The sequence below is a fragment of the Phyllostomus discolor genome, chromosome 11 (genome assembly GCF_004126475.2).
Source record: "Phyllostomus discolor isolate MPI-MPIP mPhyDis1 chromosome 11, mPhyDis1.pri.v3, whole genome shotgun sequence".
NCBI lineage: Eukaryota > Metazoa > Chordata > Mammalia > Chiroptera > Phyllostomidae > Phyllostomus > Phyllostomus discolor.
In genome coordinates this window covers 32,132,561-32,155,319 of record NC_040913.2, presented here as the reverse complement: position 1 = coordinate 32,155,319, position 22,759 = coordinate 32,132,561, and the positions used below count along the sequence as shown (strand labels likewise).

The 22,759-nt window shown below is 35.9% G+C and overlaps 1 long non-coding RNA gene and 1 pseudogene across 1 annotated transcript; one reads left to right on the top strand and one right to left on the bottom strand.

Annotated features, from left to right (window-relative positions):
- Window positions 1–344: 344 nt before the first annotated feature.
- On the bottom strand, window positions 345–21,216 carry LOC118497340. Its single transcript, XR_004899866.1, has 3 exons — window positions 21,206–21,216; window positions 18,202–18,207; window positions 345–591 (listed from the first exon to the last, which is right to left on the bottom strand). It is a non-coding gene; the product is annotated as an uncharacterized LOC118497340 (long non-coding RNA).
- LOC114508723 lies at window positions 8,741–9,366 on the top strand (annotated as a pseudogene).
- Window positions 21,217–22,759: the final 1,543 nt, after the last annotated feature.

Below are 22,759 nucleotides of genomic sequence, written 5' to 3'. Positions count from 1 at the left end.
GGAATTATAACACACACACACACACACACACACACACACACAGAACAATCAATGGAGAATAACAAACCTGTGTCCCAGTCTCAGCCTGCAGGTCTGGGGCCTGGAAAACAGCACAGTGGGCAAGAGTGTGGTCAGCACTTTGCAAGGAAGGATATCTGGAGCCAGGTGGCCACAGGGAAGACAAAGTCCTCAGTCCAGCAGGGCAGAACCTCCGTCAGTCAATGCCAAGGGAGAATTGCATGGCATGGAATGGCACTCTGGTGTGTGGAGCTCAGCTGTCTCAGCAGTAGTCTAGAACCTGCTTCACTTATACCTTGAAAGTGGTGTACTCCACCCTCCTGGGGCTCTTGATAAGTGTGTTGGCACTGCTGATGCCAAGTGGGGAGTTTTCCCAGGAACCTATCTATGGGTGGTCTTGCTTTACAGACACTGTTACTCTGATCACATGTGTAGATATCTTAGGTATATCTCCTTGCAAGATGTGTCTGCTCTGCCTTAGGTAGTTTCTCCCAAAGTATCATGGCTGACTGACAGCCATCTTGGTTGACATGAGTGACTCCATTTTGTTTTACATACTTTATGCTGTCTTGACTGGGGCAATGCTATTTATTGGTCTTGCCCTTCACACCAGCAAAGAAATAGACCCTTCACTGGTTGCCCCCGATTCCTAAAAAGAACGTCATTCCTTAGGAAAATTGGAAAGTCAATCTTTCCTGCCTGCTTAGAGATTAAGTCTCTTTGGCCCTTTCGTGGACTATGCAGTTGTCCCCTGGGAAGTTTGTGAAGTTGTAGCTTCCTACTTAATCAGACTTGATGCCTGGTCCCATTTATACCTTTCCCTTGTTAATAACTACTTACCTACCTATTGCAATAATTTTGTACTCTTAGCAAAACTAGCCTCAGCTGGATAGCACTCCTCTCGGAGGTCTGGATTTTCTTGCCTCCTTATTTGAATTCAAAAGCAAAAGTACCAGCTGAGAATCAGCTTTTATTCAGATATCTATAATGCCTTATTATTTCCCTTCTGTTTTTAAACTATGTTTAATACCTAGCTTAAATTCTAGGACTGGTGGGGGGAATACACAAGATATGCCTATAGTGTCTGAAATGCCAAAAATTGAGAAAGCACAACCCCAAATCACTCCACCATACACACACCAAACCATGTGGTTATGACAAAACAGAAGATCAATACTGAAAGAGCACCCTCTATCCAAAGCTGGGACATTTTGAGAAACAAAACAAAGTAGTATTGGATTTAACCCAAGTATAATATAAATCTTCAGAGCCCATTCTAATTTAAATAAATAAATACCATAAAAAGGTACTCCTGAAACCTATATAATCTTTTTAACCAATGTAAACCCAATGAATTTAATAAAAATAATTAAATAAATAAAAACCTACCTACTTGCATACATAAGTGAAGGAGAAGGGGAAATTTTTCTATGCAGAATAATCCCCAGTAATTTATGTAAGCACTGTGCTGTCAAAGAGCGCAACATCACTCCTTACTCTCGGACCAAATAGAGTGCCTTCCTGCCAAAGAGTACAATATGGAAAAGTGGAAACAAAGAATAATTTTATAATGCACAGACCTGACAAACCTTACTTCAGCTAGGTGATATATGCCAACATCACAAAAATAAGACATATTGATAGGATGTATGCTTGTCATGATTTCATAAAAATGGTACCTTATCCCCATAGTCTTCCTCACATAAATGTGCAACCCCAGCCTCATTGTCAGAACAATGTATTGAGGACATTGTAACTGACTAGTGCTCCTCAACTCTGTCATTGTCATCAAAAACAAGGATAGCATGACAACTGTGATGGACAAGAGATGCCTAGGGAGAAATAACAGTCAAATTGAAAGTGATATCCTGGCTAAGATTTTGAATCAGAAAATGAACATTAGGAGTAAAAAAAGGAAATCTAAATAAAACATAGAGTTAATTTTTTGTAATGTGTCAATATTGGCCCAGTAATTTATAAAATTTATTGTACTGCTGTAAAATGTTAATATGAAAAGGTATATGGAGACATGGCAAATTGTTGTGCTATCTTTGTATTTTCTGTAAATCTAAAACTGTTTTTAAAAAGTTAATTTTTTTAAAGATTTTATTTATTTATTTTTAGAGAAGTAAGGGAGGGAGACAGAGAGAGAGAGAGACAGAGAGACAGAGAGACAGAGATCAATATGCAGTTGCTGGGGGTCATCTCCTGCAACCCAGGCATGTATCCTGATTGGGAATCGAACCTGCGACACTTTGGTTCACAGCCCGCGCTCAATCCACTCAGCTACGCCAGCCGGGGGCTTAAAAAGTTAATTTTTTTAAAGGACATGTTTTGGCAAATACTGGGTGATGTTATCCAAATTACATAAACAACTGTTATTTTTTTTTTAAATTCCCCTTTCTGTTTTACAGATATAAAATGTTATTTTTGTGGCATTCTAGTTTTAAAGAAACGGCATTTAAAAAGTTATATAACTTAAAATATTATTTTAAACTTGCATAAGAGATTCAATTAATCTGTTATCTGAGGAAGAACTCCATTGATTAATTTTTCTCATCTACACAAGGCACTTTAACTTGATGAACATTAAATTTCTCATTGGTAAAATTAAGATATTAATTGCTTTACCCTAAGGTTGTTGAAAAATCTAACAATACAATGAACATTAAAGTACTTTTAGAAAACTATAAGATGCTATACAATTTGTATGTGTAATTACTCCCCTCAGATTCTTAACAATGATAGGTTATACTTAATATTTATTACTATTATATGAATATTACTAAATGTTTAGTCTCTTTATGAATATACTGAAAGAATTTAATATGTGTTTAATGTTGAAATCATTATTATAAGAATTTCACAATACATTAATAAAGAAGCTTCATTATAAAAACTTTGGCTTCTATCATAGCATTCATCTTGTTTTTTCTGAATCTGGAAGTTTTCCCTTTTTTATACATCCTCCAAAATACTAAATGAAAGAAACCTCTAAGAATCTGTTTTATTCCTTGTTTTTCTACTTGTTCATCTCAACCATTTCCATAGAATTATTAAAATCAGTATGGCTCAGGTGATTGGAGCATCGTACTATACAACAAAAAGGTTAGGGATTCCATTCCCCATAAAAGCACACACCTAGGTAGTGGGTTTGATTCCAGGTTAAGAAATGTATGGGAGGCAACCAGTCAATGTTTCTCTTTCATGTTGATTTTACTCTCTCTTCTTTCCTCTCCCTCTCTCAAATCAAGAAACATATATTTAAAAAACAAAAATAAAAATACATCACTGGTTAACTCCTAAATACAGCTTCTGCCCATTTATCCAGATCTGCATGCCCCATAACTGCTTTGATATCTATAAGGCATCTCCATTTAATAAGAGCTTTAAAGTAAAGTTCTTAATGCTCTCTCCAATTCATTTCTTTTGTTTCTTTTTTTTTTGTTCAGATACAGTTGTCTCAGTTCCCCCCACCACTCCCCTTTAACCCCAATCCATTTCTTAACCTATACATTCTCTCAGCTCAACCAAGAGCATAAAAATGCACCTATTTATTCTACACTAAATGTGGAAATTTTTTATTCTTCTTCTTTCCTTTACAATCCACTTCCAAATTTCAGTAAGTCTTGTTAGTTTTACCTTCAAAACTTCTCAGATTTGATCACTCTTCCACAGCTCCAGTTTCATCATCATATTCCATTTACACGTTCTCCAAATATTCCCCCTGCATTCTCGATGCCCCATTGTCCCAAAGCTCATGTAATCATGCATCATTTCTTCCTCAGCATCATCAAAGTTTTTTTAAAATTCAAAATCTTTCCGATGACCTGTAAATCTTAATATTATTGAACCTTATTGGTCTTTTTTCTTTTCTAATGAAACTATTTCTTTCACACATTCATTTTCAGATATACTGACTCTCTTTTGAACTCAGAAAATGTCAGATTCATTTTTTGTCTCAGATTATTTGCATTTTAATTAATTGTGCTATCTTGTGGATTTTCTCCCCAAAATACATCATGACTTTTATTTTGCATTTTAACAAAATTTATTCAGAGAGCATTCTCAGTTCATCCTATATAACATAATGTCCCACCCACACAATGTAATTATCTTCCTTTTCTTCTTCTCTATTTATGAAGATAAAAGGAACAAATTCATATGTTGGTTTGGGATAAGTTCTATAAAATTTGCATATAAAAAGATTAAATAAAGAAGCACACACATAACCCAAGACAACGGATAAAACTCCTTAGTGTCATAAAACAATATATGCTATCAAAATATTCGGTTGACCAAAAAGTTCATTTAGTTTTTAAGTAAGGATAAGAGACACATTTTTCATGTTCACCAATAACTTTATTGAACAGCATATCCACCATTTTGTTCCACACTACCTTCTGCCACTTTTCAAGCAACTTCATAATTCCATCTTCCCAAAACTTTTCTTTTTAAGCAAAGAACTGTTCTGGGTGCCTTTTGCAGTTTTCTGTGGAATTTAAAAACGTTTCCATTAAGAGAATTTTGTAAAGACCAAAATAAATAGAAATATGAAGGTGCAATGTCTGGTGAATACAGTGGATGAGCCAAAACTTCCCAGCCAAGCTGTAACAGTTTTTGCCTGGTCATCAAAGAAACATGCGATTTTGCATTATGCTAATGGAAGATTATGTGCTTTCTGTTGACTAATTACAGACATTTTTTGTTGAATGTTGCTTTTAGTTGGTCTAATTGGGAGCCATATATGTTGGAATTAATCATTTGAATTTCCTGAAGAAGCTCATAGTAGAGGACTCCCTTCCAATCCCACCATGTACACAACATCACCTTCTTTGGGTGAGACTGGCCTTTGGTGTGTTTGGTGGTGGTTCATTTCACATACCTCATAATCTCTTCCACTCCATGGTATTGTAAGGTATCCACTTTTCATCACCCATTAAAATTTGTTTTAAAAACAGAATGTTCTTATTACATTTAAGTAGAGAATTGCATATAGAAGTACAGTCAAGAATGTTTTATTCCCTTAATTTATGTAGAACCCAAACATCAAAGTGGTTAACATAACCAAGCCAGTGCACATAATTTTCATAACTTGATTTGGTGTTCTGAGTATGTTGGCTGTCTCCCACATAGTATAATGTTAATTGTTCTCAGTTAATGTCTCAATTTGATGGTTATCAACCTCAACTGGTTTACCCAACCACAGAACAAATCTTTAGCATAAAACTCCACTGACCACATTTGACACATTTGATCCATCACGGCACCTTCTCCATACACTGAACATATCTTTTCTTTTTGCACTTCAGTGGTGTTTTTACCTTTCTTGAAATAATAAATCATAATATGCCTAAAATGTTGCTTATACTTTTCTATCTTCAGTATTAAAATGACTACACAAAAATTCACCAGTTTGGATGAGTTTTTATTCAATGCATGCTGATATGACAATACAATCTAATAAAATTGTTTCAAATGAAGTTTAAGACACCTAAGTGCTACTATAGTCATCTTACAGAAAGAAACATGAATGAATATTTTGGCCAACCCAATGTTATATACATGTGTAATATATAATAGTAAAGGTTTTAAAACATCTATGCAGAACAAATATTCAAGGCAGGTTGTATAAATGAGCATGTTATAAGGATTCTCTTACCATATTTTTTCTTACCAATTTTGTTGAGGAATAATTTACAAGAATAAACTGCATCCTTTAAAAGCATACAGTTTAGTAAGTTTTGATGTTACACATGCTAAGGAAATCATTGCCATCAGTAAGATTCAAATCTTTCTCATCATCTCAAAATAATCTTCATAGCCCATGCAGTCCATCTGTTCTACCCCCTCTAGCTCTAAGCAACCACTACACTAGAGATCAGTTTCTAATTCATAAAAAATTGAATAATTTCATATGTACTACATTGTGTTTGACTCTATTCATTAACCATGATAAATGTAAGATTCATTCACGTTATTATTTCTATCAATAGTTTATTTTTGTTGTTCTGTTTATCTATCCACCTGTTGCTATACATACATTTGGGTCAGTTCCAGGTTTTCTTTTTGAGGAATAAAAATGCTATAAATATTTGAGTACAAGTACTTGTGAGAATACTTGTGAGAGTACTTGAGAACAAGTACTTGTTTTCATTTCCCCTATAAGGATCAAAGAGTGCAATGGCAGAACTGACAAAAACTTCTACAAAGTTTTACCGTCCCCATTTCCATTAGCCCTCTGTGGGAGTTGCAGTTGCTTCGTGTCTTCATCCACCCTCAGTATGTCAGTTACTTTAAATTTAACCACTGTAAGAACATTTCATGGCATTTCCTTGGTGAGTTTAGTTTTGATTTCCCTGCTGTCTAGTGATGTAGTGATGTTATTTATTTTTTTTTTTTTTGCTTAGGGGTTACATGTTTTCTCAAAACTTTTAGCAATTCCTTATATAACTTGCATTTTAATATTGGGCTTTAAAATTTACTATATATTTACACATTGTAGCCCATGATTAGGTATACAAATTAATTGTTAATATATATTTTATCATTTTTCATTTTTAATGGTATCACTCAAATAACAAACATTTTTAATTTTTATGAGGATCAAAGATTTAATTATCATCAGATCAAAAATATTTTTATCTTAAGTTTCACAATTTTTAAGTGACTTCTTCTGTAAGTTTTATGTTTTTAGTTCTAACATCTGGGTCCATAATCCATTTACATTTATTTTTTTAAGATGTGTGATAATTATTCATCTTTCTCTCTTTATTCCAATAGAGCCATTCAGTTTTCCTAACACTACTTGTTGAAAAGATTTTCCTTTGTCAAAAGTAAGTTATATTTAAAGATAATTTATCCTGTTTCAATTATCTAAATGTCAATCATTTTACCACTACAACACAGTCTTAATTATTCTATAATTATAGTAAACTTAGAAATTATTTAGTATTTGTCCTAATTTTTCAGATGAATCCCTTTAGAATTCTACATTCTTTATAATATTTCATTCCCATGATGGGTAAGAGCATGAAGCCAGTTGCCTGCTGTTAATCTGTTTTAATGTCCAGAGTTTTTTTCTTTTTAATGGAGGGGCATTTGCATGTAGCACCATTTCATACAGGCTGTAGATGAAAACAATGTCTACTCACTGTAACAGGTGGATATCTTATATAAGTGTGCCCTTAGTATTCCAGTCTTCTTTCAAGTTATTATTTTTAAACCACATTATTAAGGTATGACTGACATGCAAAGAACTACGCATATTTAATGTGTACAACTTGATGAATTTGAAGATAAATATTCAGTTATGAAACCAACACCTCAATTCATGCTATAAACAAATCCACGATCTCCAAAGTTTTCTCCTTACTGTTTTTTTTGTGATGAGAACACTAAATATAAGACCCTTTTAGGAATTTTTAAAATATACAATACAGTATTGTTAATAGCCACTATGCTATACAGTAGATCTCTAGCACTTATTCATCTGGCATAGCTGAAACTTAGTAACCTTTAATTAATGCCCCCCATTACCCCTACTCCTGCCCTTAGCACCAACCATTCCATGCTCTGCTTCTATGATTGTGACTATATTACATCCCTCGTGTGATTGGTATCATGTAGTTGTCCTCCGTGTCTGGCTTCATCTAGTCTTGGGTAGAGCAATGACCTGACCATATATTAAGATACTTAGTTATAGTTTATTAGTCTCTGTAAAGATGTAGCTCAATCCTAAAGTAGTACACTCTATAGCAGACATCATTGTATGAGCCCAGTCCTTTGCACATTGTCTACTGCTGTGGCAGTTAGTAATTTGTCATTATTATGTCACATCTCCAGTGGAATTGTCTTCTTTTCTGACATTTACTCTCATCAATATGGAGGTCTCTTTGTGGTGGTAATTATATAAGCAAGAGTTTGGCAAACCGTGCACAGCCCACCACATGTTTTAAAAACAACACGCTATTGGTATAGACATGCCCATTCAGTTATGAATTTTCTATGACTGCTTTCATGTTGCAATGGTAGCATTGAGTTGTTGCAACAGACATCAAGCTTAAAGTACTTATTATTAGAGTATCTACAGGAGGAAAAATGGCATCCTCAGGATAGACCATTGGAGAGAGGCATTTCCGTAGGCAACATATGATTCTTATAACTGGTTGAGATTTCAGAAGCCAGGCTAAACTTGTGATTGGAGATATTGTTCTGTTTTACAGTAGAGCTTTTCGAAGCTTATTCCACTCTGTGAGATTTTAGACAAGTCATTTATTCTCACTACAGCCCTATAACAAGATGGTGGTTTGTCTTTAAATATATATACATATTTAAATATTATTTATATATTTACATGTAATTATATATACACATATATAAATTTCTTTTTCAATGGCTGAAAAAATAAACAACAACAAAAAACCCCTCCTTGTTCAGAAACCAAAAGTCTAAGGAATTCCAAGAGAATGTCATTGTCAGAAAGTCTAATCGGATGTAAGATCAGTCACAGATAACTGTGGTTCCAACAGATATGAAGGAGAGGAGCAGCTGCCGGTGCAGAGACCAGGAGGCAGGAAGCATAGCAGAAGCAGGGGCTGGGTGGGCACCAGGGCCGGGATCACCACCATGAAGGTGGTGAAATGCAGGATCCAAATTATCCAGCAACAGGCCCAAGATATAGAGGAGAGGGCCCACCACCTTCAGCAGGAAGTGGAGGGAAAAAGGCGGGCCTGGGAACAGGCTGACGCTGAGGTGGCTTCCTTGAACTGTAGGATCCAGCTGGTTGAAGAGGAGCTGGACAGTGCTCAGGAGCACCTGGCCACTGCCCTGTAAAAGTTGGAGGAAGCTGAGAAATCTGCTGATGAAAGCAAGAGAGGTATGAAGATCATTGAAAACTGAGCTTTAAAAGATAAAGAAAAGATGGAACTTTAGGAAATCCAACTCAAAGAAACTAAGTATATTGCAGAAGAGGCAGATAGGAAGTAGGAAGAGGCGGTTTGTAAGTCAGTGGTTATGCAGGGAGATTTGGAAGGCACAGAGGAATGAGCAGAGCTGGCAGAGTCCCTTTGCGGAGAGGTGGATGAGCAGATCACACTGATGGCGCAGACCCTGAAGTGTCTGAGTGCTGCTGGTGAGTACTCTCAAAAAGAAGACAAGTATAAGGAAGAGATATTCTTACTCAGAAACTCAAGGAGGCAGAGACCCGTGCCGAGTTTTCTGAGAGATCTGTAGCCAAGCCGGAAAAGACAATTGATGACTTGGAAGATAAACTGAAATGCACCAAAGAGCAACATTTGTGTACACAAAGGATGCTGGACCAGACTGCTTGATCTGAATGAGATGTAGAGCACAGCAGTCCTGCCCTGCCACTGCTCTGCCCGCTGACCCTGATTCTGCCTGAGGCCAGCCTGGCAGAAGCTGACCTTTAAACTGAGGACTGATCTTTAACTGGAAGGCTGCTTCTTCCTTTTGTTGGCCCTCAACTCCACCCCCACTCCCACCCCCACCCAATGTCTTTAAGCCACACCGTCTCTACCTCTCCCCGAGATTCTGGTTGGGCTAGAGGCTGAGCACCTTTGGGAACAACATTTAAGGGATTGTGAGCACAATGCAAAGCGTCTTTAAAAGTGAGTTGTGATGCACACATTTTGTAATTACCTTGTTTGTTTTTGTTGTAGCAACCATTTGTAAAACATGCCAAATAATTCCACAGTTCTCAAGCAGCTGTTTCGTCCCTTTCTGACATCTGAAGGTAATTTTTCAGCGTACTCCATATTGCCCTTTCTAGAGAGGAGGGAAAGAGGAGTAGGCCTTCCTTACTGAGAGCCAAACAGAAGCCAGAGAAAGACTCCACTATGGGGGTCATTGCTTTGTGCACAGTGCCAGCTGAACCAGAAAGGTAATTCCAGAAGCAGGTACCCCCACCCTCCCACACACACAAAAAGATGTTCAAGTTTCACCTTTAAGGTATTTTGGGGTACATTTTTTTATTCAGAAGTGACAAACAAATTAAAATAGTGATACCTCTCTGTCTGAGACCAAATCCTTGTCCCATATCTATCCCCTTCTCAATGGTTCACAAAGTGGATCATGTGCCCCTTATGTTGAAATGATCAGTTATTTACTGTCACGTCTTCTTGAAAGAAATTCATGTTTTTGCCACTGATTTAACTACATGAAACCATCTCATTACCCTTTTCTGGGTCTGAAGCTGGTGTCTCTAAAAGTGCCATCTTGTTGTGCTTTGTCTCAGTTAGTGCTAGAGAAATCTTGAATAGTTTATGTGCAAAACATTTTCACATTTTATATTATTTTGAAACTTTGCTTCTTTGGGGTTGGGGCTCACTGGCCACACCATCTGGCTGTGAGAGCTCCCCACAGTCTGGGCTGGCAATGCGTTGATCTCTAAGTTTCTTTCCTTACCCAGTGTCCCCTCATTGGTGAGGTTTCTGTGAGGTCTGTTAGGTTTGCATCCTGTAGTTTATTGGGTTAAAATGTACTCTCCTTTGGTGTGGTCCCTTTGGGGGCTGATTGAGAGGAAGAGAAACCCATAGTACAACTATTTTGATACAGAAAATTGACAAATGTTTTTTTAGAATAAAGAACTAGTCTCTCCAAAAAAAAAACCAAAAACAACCCAGATATGAAGGAGGAGGGACAAAAAGGCAGGGCCTGCTGTGTTGCTGCCCGCAGACTTCTTGTCGAGCCTGCCTGGTAAGCTGCTATAAGGACTTTCATAAATCTCTGCACATGAGACGTATTCTTCTGAATATCAACAAAGTTTATCAAGTATTTTTAAAAATCAGAACACTGTTACCAGAATCTAAAAACAATAGCTTGACTTTGTGAATAAAAAAGTCTTAAGGATAGAGTCCCTGAATAGAGTTGAGAGTTGACAAAGGAGAATAGCAATGTTGGAGAAGTATCCATCTTCATTTAAAAATAAGGTGATGCAGACACCAGCCTGCAGTTTCTGCATCATTATGGATGAGATGAGACATTCACACAGACTACTGAGTCTGGTGGAGGAAAAGGGACAGCATGGCTTTTCTCTCAAGGGGAGCAAAAGCAGCAGCTTCTGCCATGACAAGCCTTTATTTCTGTCTCTGGGCACAATACATGATGGTCCTCATTTACTATGCCAAAGTTTGCTTTAGGTGGTTACCTTTTACAGAAAAACAAAGGAGCCAATGCCACTAATCACATCACAGAAGAGGGATATTTGCAAATGAAAAGGCAAAAGTGGTTGAACTGATTACACTCATCCTTGGAAGGTTTAGCATGGATTTTAGGAAGTTACTTTGCAGTAAATGGTCTCAATTCAGGGTGAGGAAGTTTTTCAGCAAGAGCAAGACTCAAAGTGAACCTATCTGTGGGCATGGGTCCTGTGCATCTCCCAGTGGGAGCTGAGCCTACACCACGCAGAATGGTCTCCTACAATAAGGTATTGTCAGATTTGGGTTGTATGGCTCTTAGATTAAAGTAATTAAGTGGTTAATGGGAAAAAATTGTGTCTTTTACTTACTAACTTCTGAGTGATATTATTAAAATTAAGTTACTTTGATGTATTTGTCAATTGCTCCTTGTAGTGTTATTATTGTTAAACTTTATGAGTTCGAGTCTTAGATTTTGATAAATATAAAAACTGATGTCATGCTGACAAGAATTAAAATACTATTTTTAATTACCATTACATTTTTGCCATAAATTCTATTTTATATGCGTATCAGTTTTCATTGCCTGACAGATATGAATTCACCCTCACATACATAACCCTGTAAAAACTACAAAATTCCCTTAAACATTTCTCATTTAGAGTGAATGCAGTGTTAATCTGTCTCTATAGAATCTCTTTAGGGTCATCACAAAAGTTAGCGGCTTCTGCACTTTCCGATATGGAATAAGGATCAACGCTTTGGGCGTGAGAACATCCGGGAAAGCCTGATGCAACCACAAACCTAGAATGAATGTGATCTCTTCGTAAATTTGCAACCCAGCATGAGCTTAGCAATTAGCTTTTCTTTGCCTTCCTGACATGGAAACCATAAGCAGTGGGTTGTCCAAATTCCCTCAAGAATCTCCTATGTGGCTTAAATTCAAGGAAATTGTCTAATTTTTGCCCATCAGCTCCAGAACAGCTGTAAGTTGGCTTAACCTGCAAATTTCTCTGCTATCCAGGGTCAGACAACAACTACCTCACTGAGGGATGAAACTCCTCCAAATTTGTCCTTCCTTGATTATCTCCTTCAGTCCTGATATAACACAAAGAGTTTCTTGGATTTTATATTTTTTACCATAGCCTATAAATGTTTTATATTAAACTTGCCCTATTTAAATTACTGAGTGGTTTCTATCTCCTGACTGGAGTCAGATGACTACATAGATAATCAGGAGTGGTCCCAGGAGATGACCCTGAAGATGGGATTTGTGGATAGGTTTGGCCTTGTTTTTTTTTTTTTGTTTTTTTTTTGAGTCCATCTTTTATCTTCTGCTGTTAGAAACAGGACCCTGGTAAACCATGGAATGCAGCAGAATCCTAATTATTCAAGCTATCCTCCGTGGTTGATTTTGATAATGTGTCAATTGAAGCACAAGCCTTTCAAGCTCAAGTGGCTGCTATGGTTGACCATTGTGGCAGTAACTACGAGTATAAAGACTGCAGTGTGGCTTGTGTTGTTTAAGGGCATTTGAGTGCTTACAGAGAGAAAATGACAAGCTCAGGTCTGTTATCCTTCACCTCCAGCCACAGTCTGAGAATTAGGCAGCTTCTGTTATAGCCCCAAAGGTGTCTCTTATTTCATGTATCTGCAGATCTGATATTGCTGAAAATGAAAACTATATTTAATTGTGTACAAGCATAATCATAATGATAATTAAATTCACAGTTTCCTGAGATTTTCATGTGAAAGGGCATTATTTGGTAAATAAGTTATAATGAAATATGAAACAGAAAAATGTGGTTGGATCCAGATAAAATTAACAATATTGATATCCCAAGTAATTTTCACCCTTATTTACCTGTAAAAGTAACTTACCTTTCAATGTCTAAAACAACTTCCTTCCTCTGATTGAAAACCCTATAATACTTTCAGTTAGAGAATGTGAGATGAAAATGAAGGCTCCTTTTCCTCAAGACCCACTATGACTTCCTTCCATTGCCAATACAATATAATTTATAATATAATACATATAATATATATAATATAATATAATATGTGTATACAAGTCAAATATTAGCATACTTCAAAAACCAGGTAAACACTCTGTGAAGGAAATAACTTACACATAAAAGAATTGCAAAACTTCGGTAATATACATCACTCAAAAACCTTGGAAATATATAAGGCAATATAATTTAAAGATTTAAAAAAGGTAAGGTATAGTGTAGCTGGATGTTACTCTAATAGCTTACTTGTTGGGTTGATTGAGGTTTGTCTATCTAGGTGGACTAAATTTAATTAGGTTAGGATGCCATAGCTTCCCTGGCATCATCAAAAGACTAGCATCCAAAAATTAGGGAGTTAGGAAACATGGACTGTGTCTATTATGTGTGATGTGCACAGTCTGCCACTTCTTAGGTTCTATAAGAAGACCCATAGGAAACTACCTTTGTTAAGACATTGAAAAATACACTAGTGAGGGAAACACCTACATCACTGAATTGTGCTGTGGTGCTCTTTTTTGTAGGACATGTATGAGTACACAAGAGGAAACCACTGAGATAGTAGTGCAATTTTAGGGGATGATGGGATCCCAGAATAGCAGATACCAAGTAGCACCACTTAATCAGCAAACATACAATATGTAATTTAGCTATAAAGGAAATAAAAATAAAATACAACCAGAATTTTAAAAAAGATTTTATTTATTTATTTTTAGAGAGAGTGGAAGGGAAAGAGAAAGAGAGAGAGAGAAACATCCATGTGTGGTTGCTTCTCACACGCCCCCTATTGGGGACCTGAGCCACAACCCAGGCATGTGCCCTGACTGGGAATCGAACTGGCAACCCTTTGGTTTGCAGGCCCACAATCAGTCCACTGAGCTACACCAGCCAGGGCCAACCAGAATATTTTTATATACAAAAATCTTAGGTGGTGACTGATTTATCATGGTATCTCTGGGAATGAAATAGATAGGCAGCCAATTAGTACATTTTTATTTATAGAATAAAAACTTTAATTCTGATAAAAAAACTGATTCAAGTCATAAGAAAAAGTACTTTCAGATCTAACTCAGTTAACAGATCCAGAGCCCCTTGGTTAAAAAGGACATTGGGCTGCCTTGAGGAAGGACCCTACACTGTTGCCACAAGTGCACAGTGTAAATCCTCGTACAAGCCTTCCCCAGAAGGACCTTTGGCCATTTAATAATGTCGATATACAATGAGGAAAAGGGCATACCAAGACCTTTTAGAGATAAGTGGACATTGGCTCCAAATTAATAGTAATTTCTGGTGACACAAAGCACAACTGTGACCCATGAGTCAAGGGGCTTTATGGTGGTCATGTGATAGATAGATTTAAGTCTGAGTCAGAGGTCCATGAATCTGCATGTTTATTTCTTCAGTTCTGAATGTATAATTGTAATAAATACACTTGAAATTGGCAGAGTCTTCACACTTGACCTGTGGGGTTAGACTATTAAGACTAAATAAAAGCTCCAGTCACTTTTCCATTCTTGCTAGATAATAAACTAAAGTGATACTGCATCCCATGAGAAATTTCAGAGATTAACACCGCCATCAAATAATTGAAAAATGTAGGAATGGATTTAATGATCACGCTCCCATTTAATTTACCAGTTTGGCTTGTACAGAAAGCAAATGAATCTTGAAGAATGACTATGGACTATTGTAAAGTAATGAGGTGATGACTCCAATTACAACTGCTGCCCTAGATATAATACTTTTAGTAAAGAAAACCATCAGAGCTCCTGGTATTTGGTATGCAGCTATTGACCTAGCTAATGCTTTTTTCTTTACACCAATTTGTAAGAACCTCAAGAAGCCATTTGCTTTCACCTGCTGGGACCAGCACTATATCTTCACAGTGTTTCCCCAGGGCTGAATCACTTCTCTTGCTCTTTGCCATAACATTTTCAATGAGATCTTGATTGTCTTGACATTTCACAAATCATCCATGGGTCCGTTAAATTGATGACAGATAGGTCCTGATGCACAGAACTTAACAAGTACTTTAAATGTTTAATAAATCATATGTGTATGAAAATGGAAAATAAACTCCACAAGAATGTTTCCCATCATAACATCCATGAATTCTCTGGAGGTTTAGTGGTCTAGAACATGAAAAGATATCCACCCTAAGGTGAAAAACAAGTTGCTGCACCTCACACCACTTAACACACAAAAAGAAGCACACCGCCTGCTAGACCTTTTTGAATTTTGGAGGAAATATATACCGCACTTGAATGTGTTACTTCAACCCTTCTACAAGAGTCATCCATTAGGCTACCTGCTTGAGTAGACACAAGATCAAAAAAAGGAACTATAGAAAATTCAAGCTGTAGAAGAAGTTGTTCTCTTCCCAGTTCTTATGACCCAGCAGACATTGCAGTGTAACATCTATACAATGGTACTTAAAATGTCTATGGCAAATAAGGATGGGCTATGAAATATTTTGCACATACCAATAGAAGAATTGTAATATACATCTCTAGGATTTTGACAGTGATCTATGCCTTCTTCTGCAGAAAACTATTCTCCCCTTGAATAAAAAGTGTCTGTTTTGCTCCTGGGCTTTGGTAAAAACTGAACACTTATTCATAGGCCATCAGGTCAACCATGTGGCTTGAGAATCCCATCATTAACTGGATATTATTTGATCTAACTAGCCATTGGTATAATGTGTGCATCAGTATTCTACATCAAATGGAAGTGATATATTAAAGACCATTCTTGGGCAAGTCCAGAAGGTATAAGTAAGTTGGAACAGGTGACCTAGATTCCTTCAACACATCTTATGTTTCACTGTCTTCTCTATCAGATGCAAGCATATGGAATCCTGGGTGTACCTATGACTAACTAACTGAGGAAAAAAATTGAATATGCTTTGCAGATCAGTCTTCATATATGCAAGTGAGATCTGAAAGTGGACAGTTGTAGGACCAGTGCTCCATTCCAGGTGACTCTGAAGGACAGTGGTGATGGAAACTCTTTCCAGTGGACATGGCATTACTACAATAGATTTGAATAAGGATGACCTGATTGTCTTTACTGACAAATGCATAATTGCCCCAAAACAGAGACCATCATTAAGTTCTAGATATGTTGCTATTCTCTGCAATTGTTATTAGACATTTCCACCATGAAAAAGGCAAATATTCACACATTCTGGATAAAATCTCCCTGCCTTACCCATAATTCTTTCCCTTGTACCCTCATCTGTTTTCTCACAAAATGCTAGATCCAATAGGCAGGCAAAAAGTTATAAACTTCCAGTTATAAGATAAGTATCAGGAGATGTAATATACAACAGGATGACTACTTAACACTACTCTGTGGTGTATTTGAAAGCCAAGATTTGGAAGCAGCACAAGTGCCCATCAATAGATGAGTGAATAAAAAAGCTGCAGTATATTTACACAATGGAACACTACCCATCCATGAAAGTAAAACTGTCATCAAAATGAAAAGGGAACCCACTGTATGGGAGAAGATATTTGCCAATGATACATCTGATAAGGATTTAATTTCCAAAATATATAAAGAACTTATTCAATTCAACACCAGGAAGATGAACAATTTAATTTAAAAAAAATGGGCAAAGGACTTGAATAGACACTTCAAAGAGGACATACAGATGGCCAAAAGACATATAAAAAGGTGTCCAATATCACTAGCCACCAGAGAAATGTACATTAAAACCACAATGAGATATCACCTCACATCTCTCAGAATGGCTATCATCAATCAATCAACAACAAATGTTGTCAAGGACATGAAGAAAAGGCGACCCTTGTACACTGTTGGTGGGAATGCAAACTGATGCAGCCACTGTGGAAAGCAGTATGGAGATACCTGAAAAAATTAAAATTGATCTGCCTTTTGACCCAGTGATCCCACTTTTGGGTATACATTTGAAGAAACCCGAAACACTAATTCAAAAGAACATAAGCACCTATATACTCATTGCAACATTATTTACAATTGCCAAGATATGGAAGCAGGCAAGTGTCTGTCCTTATATATGTGGATAAAACAACTATGGAACATTTATACAGCAAAATACTACAGAGAAGAAAATTTTACCCTTTGTAACAGTATGGATGGACCTAGAGAACATTTTGCTACGTGAAATAAGCCAGTCAAAGAAAGACAAATACCATACAATTTCACTTATATGTGGGATTTAATGAACAAACCGGACTAACAAGCAAAATAGAAACAGACTCATAGACAGAGAGCAGGCTGAGAGCTAAGGCAGGGGAGAGGTTAGGAGGTGGAGGGATTCAGCAAAAGGAAGAAAAGACTCATAGATATGGACAACAGTGTGGTGACTGTGTGAGGTAGAGAAGTGTATAAGGGAGCTAAATGGTAATGGAAAAATACAATAAAAACTTAAAGTTGACTTTACAAAATAGGATCCTAAAAATTTGTCTTTTGTTTTACAGGATGTAGCTTATGTTTTCAATCCTAGGTCATTGTATGGTGCTATTTTTCTTATAGCCAGAACACATGGATCTCTGTACAAGGGGTGGAAGTGGCTCTTCTCACCACAACACCTAATAATCCACTTGCAGCACCTCTACTTTTATCCCAGCAACTCTGAACTTTGCTAGCTTAGAAATCTGATTTTTCAAAAAAGGAAATGTTTCCACAAAGGAACATGCAATATATCCATTGAATTAGAGAATGAGATATCCACCTAGCTATTTTGCCAATGAACTATGTCCTCAAACCGCCTAAAAATGTATACATCCTAGAGTGATTGATCCTATTCTAGAGTGAAACCAGGAGCTGCTACTCAACAGTATCAAGGAGGACTATGAATTCAGGGAATTATCTAGTTGCCTTCTACTACTTGCATGCTCAATATTAAAGGGACTGAAAAAATACAACCAATAAGAAGCAATGTGATGAAGAACCCAGACCCCGTGGGAATGAAGGCTTACTCACTCCACCAGCAACGAATTCGGAGCATCAGGTGGGCTGTCCCTGTGCACTCTGACCTGGCAATCAGTCACAGAGTGTGTGGCCACAGTAGCAGCATAGATTTTCTTTATGGTTGCTGCAAATCGTTTGTTTGTAGAAAGAAATTATTCTCTTTTATTTTATCTTTCTTCCTATTTCTTCCTCTTTGTTACGGTTTGTACAAAAGTCCCCGGGGTTAACTTGAGAATTAGGTTTTCAGTAATAGGAATATTCAACGAAACTGTAACTAAATTTGAAGAGTAATGAATGCAGCCTACAACAGGTCAGAGGACTGTCTGGGCTCTGTGTCTCATTTGGGGAAAAGCGAAATTTTCTTCACTATTAAGATGTACAAATATAACCTTTCAGGTGGAACATTGCAATTTTGCTGTTACTGTTCCAAAGTGTGCAGAAGAGTACATATGGGAGTGGGGTCATCAAATTCGTGGGCTGTGCCCATTAGCAATTTATTGCCTCTAAGCTTCAAATGCACTCTTCAATAAAAGCTATAGGATAAACAATGGAATACTGTTAAACATTTATCGTTTTAAGCGAGCATAACATGAAACTTTCCGAGAAGAGGTCACTTTGGAGACAATATGGAAGTGTCTCCATATGTTTTCTGGTGAATGGAGGAGCGTCAGTGGTGTGGATATGACAATGTCTGGTGGACACTTCCCCAGACAGAAGCTAAATGCAGTAGCTCTGCAGTGTTGCAGCCCAGAATCCTCATGAAGTTTGCCTCAGCCTTCTGAATGTGGAAAATAGAGCTTCCTGCAGCCTTCAAACAGCTACCTGTCCAGACTCCTCGGGCAAACTCCCTCATGGCCTGCACTCAAGAGGACTGCCTGCTACTGCTTGTCTACCAACTCCAGCCCAACAAGTGGCCTAGCTCAACCAGCAAAATTCTATTATCCAGTAGATGAACACACCTTCCCCAATAAGGGATTGATTAGTTCCGAGTTTATCCTTCCTCAGGTACTTTCCTTCAGCCCCAGGAACCAGGTACCATATAGAGTTTCTTTACATTTTAGAGTGACTCATTTCTCATAGTTAAGAATATATATATATATATGTGTGTATATACATGGATATTCATTTTCTTTTTAATAATGCAACTTGTTACTACAATTCTTTATATTAATCTACCCCGGTTTATTTTACTGTATTTTTATTTCTTGATTAGACCCAGACTAATATAATATGATATTAATACTTTATCACAAGAAGGCTTTCATTTTTTTAAACGTAAAATTATTTTTTGTTACTTTTCATGGTTTTTTTATTATCTTTATTGTATTTTTTTCCATTACCATTTAGTCCCCTTATGTCCTCTCCCTGGCAATCTTTGCTATTGCTTTGAATAAAACTTCTTAAAATTTTAATTTTGTTTCCTTAATTATTTCCATTTATTTATTTGTAAATGAGCATATTTTAATAAGTACCTGCAGGTAAATTAAAATACATATTAATTCAGTAAGTCACTAATTTACTCTTTTCTAAACAACAGCAATTTTTTTAATTAAAAAAAATCTTAATTATGTACCTTTTAACATATTCCTGTTGTAGAGCAGTATTTCAAGTTTTTGCTTTTTTCATGAATTATAAATATTTATAGTTTTCCCAGTGTTTATATTAAATTTATTTGTGCATTTACCAATACCTTCTTCACAATTCTTTTATGATCCTGAACTATATTATAAGATTATTATTATATTTTTGCCCATAAAAATATTAAGAAGTTGTTGCTGTTATATTTGCTTTTCCCCATACCTTCTTCATTCTTTAACATTATTTACTGTGCCCCACTCTTATTTTTGTATTTCAATGTTATTTCTTTAAATATATAAAAAGTGTTTATTTTAAATTTGAATCTGATGATTTCTATGGTTCATTTTTTATGTATCTTCTTTTTAGTGGTTCTGATCTATACATTACATGTTTATTTTTATTAAGCAATTCCTGATTATACAAGTCCACATTCCATCAAACTTTATATGCCTCTGAGACCTCTGACTAAAGTTGCTTTCCTCATGAGAATAGTAACCTTTGTTTCAGCCATTTACCTTAAGCATGACCAATTATGAAGGTATATTAAATAAAAATTAAATTCTCTGTTTGAATCTTCCTGAAACTTTGTGGACCACACAGCATGAATTTGGACTACAAAATATGTGGTGCGTGGGTGGTAGTTATGAATTCTCAAGAATGATTGGATTCTCTCTCTTCAAAAAAGAAAGTGAAGAGAAGCAAGTTTCTTTGTGTCTCCTTCTGTATATTAAGTTTGATTCCTAAGTGTAGCCTTTCACAATGATAATATTCGTGGGGTATTCATATGAAATTACACTGCAGAAGTAGATCCTACACCTTCTCCCCTCAGAACCTGGAATTTCAAAGCAGAAGTCAAGTTTTCATATTGGGCAGAAACTCTCAGGGAAAATAAATATGTAACTGGTTCTTCCACAGATTTTCTGATTTTTATCTTCTCAGATTCTTTGATTTTAGTCTGTACAGATTTCTTTTTTTAAAAAAATATTTTATTTATTTATTTTTTAGAGAGGGAAGGGAGGGAGAGAGAGAGAGAGAGAGAGAAACATCAATGTGCGGTTGCTGGGGGTTATGGCCTGCAACCCGGGAATGTACCCTGGCTGGGAATCGAACCTGGGACACTTTGGTTCCCAGCCCGCGCTCAATCCACTGAGCTATGCCAGCCAGGGCTGTACAGATTTCTTACTTGTTATGAAGTCTGTATTGCATGTAAAATGGTTTAGTTTGAGTCAAAATTTTACTGTTCAAGTTAGGAGGTTAATTCTATCTCCTGTAGTGCATTAAAATAGTAGATAATATAACACAATTAACCACTTTTTAAAAATCAACGAGTATTGCTTCAAGTTATTTCAAAAAGTGAGCAGACATTAAGCTGATAGAAATTCTAAGTGAAATATACATAAGACAATACAACCAAAATATTAAAATAACTCTTTACCTTACACAACAGCAAATATCATTTTCAATGGTAAGCAGTAAAGCTATTACCATTGACATTTCTATTTCAAATTTATTTTAAGTTCTTACAAATGCAATAACAAAAGGAAATAATCAATTATGTTGGAACTTTCTTCTATGCTGATACTGTGATTTGAGATGATAAAATCCAGAAAACATAGGAAATGAGAGGTATAGTATCAGGGTATGGCATGTGACTATAAACTAAATGTAAAAATAATGACAATGTTCTCTACAGTAGTAAAAGTTGATCAAGGTTCATAAAAAAACTGAAATGTTTAAAAAACTAAAATTTAAAAAAGGTATTTGAGGATTTTTTAACCACATTGCTATACATCTGAAACTAACATGGAATGATGTGAAATATAAAGTATAATTGAAAAATAAAAAAATAATTTCAAAATAGGAATATATAAGTAAAAATCTAATACCCTAATAATACCACTCAGCAATAAAAAGGAATGAATTACTTATACATGTAACAGCTTGAATGAATCTCCAGGGAATTATGCTAAGTAAGAAAAGTCAATCCCTAAAGATTACATACTGTATGATTCCATTTATTTATATAATATCCTTGAAATGACAGTTATTGAAATGGAAAACAGTTTAGTGATTGCCTAGGTGTTAAAGAGGAGACAGGGCCAGAGGGAAGTGTTTGATGCCATAAATGGACAATACCATGATTCCTTGTAGAGATGGAAATGATTACTATGTTCACACTGTGAATGTCAATATCTTATCTGTGATAGAGTGGTATAGGTTTGTAAGATATTACCATTGGAGGAAACTGAGTAAAGGGTACATGAAGGACAAAAAATAAAAATAAACATAAAAATAATACCATCACACACGTATAAAAATTGAAACGTATTCTGTATTTTGATTGGCAACAAAGCTGATTTTTTAATATAGATCTCTATCTCTCTCATCTATTATCTATCATCTTCCTGTTTAGAAAGAGTAGAATCATAATTTTAAAAAAGAATAAATGCTGCAAAATATTTAAGAAATTATTTTATAATACTTATAGTATGCCTTTATTACCTAACATTACTATAACACAAATCTATTTTAATATAGGAAATTGTCTCAAATTAATAAAGACAAATTAGTAAAATAGAATTCAGAAAAATAAACTCATATATCAGGATTTATTACATGGAAAAGCTAGTGTTTCATTTTAGTTGTAAAGGGCTTTTAAACAGTTCTGACTCATGTAGTCTCATGAAGTACATATATAATTATAAGAATAAACATTCCTGGCTGGCGTAGCTCAGTGGATTGAGTGCGGGCTGCAAATCAAAGTGTTGCAGGTTCGATTCCCAATCAGGGCACATGCCTGGTTTGCAGGCCACAGCCCCCAGCAACCTCACATTAATGTTTCTCTCTCTCTCTCTTTCTCCCTCCCTTCCCTCTCTAAAAATAAATAAATAAAATTTAAAAAATAATAAACATATATAAAAATAAATTCTATATTAACTAAAATTTGAAAAAGAACACAAATGAGAAAAACTTATTTAAGGACTCGACAATTTTTGTCAAGGGGGATAAATTAAATCTTTACAAGAAAAATATAGTCAT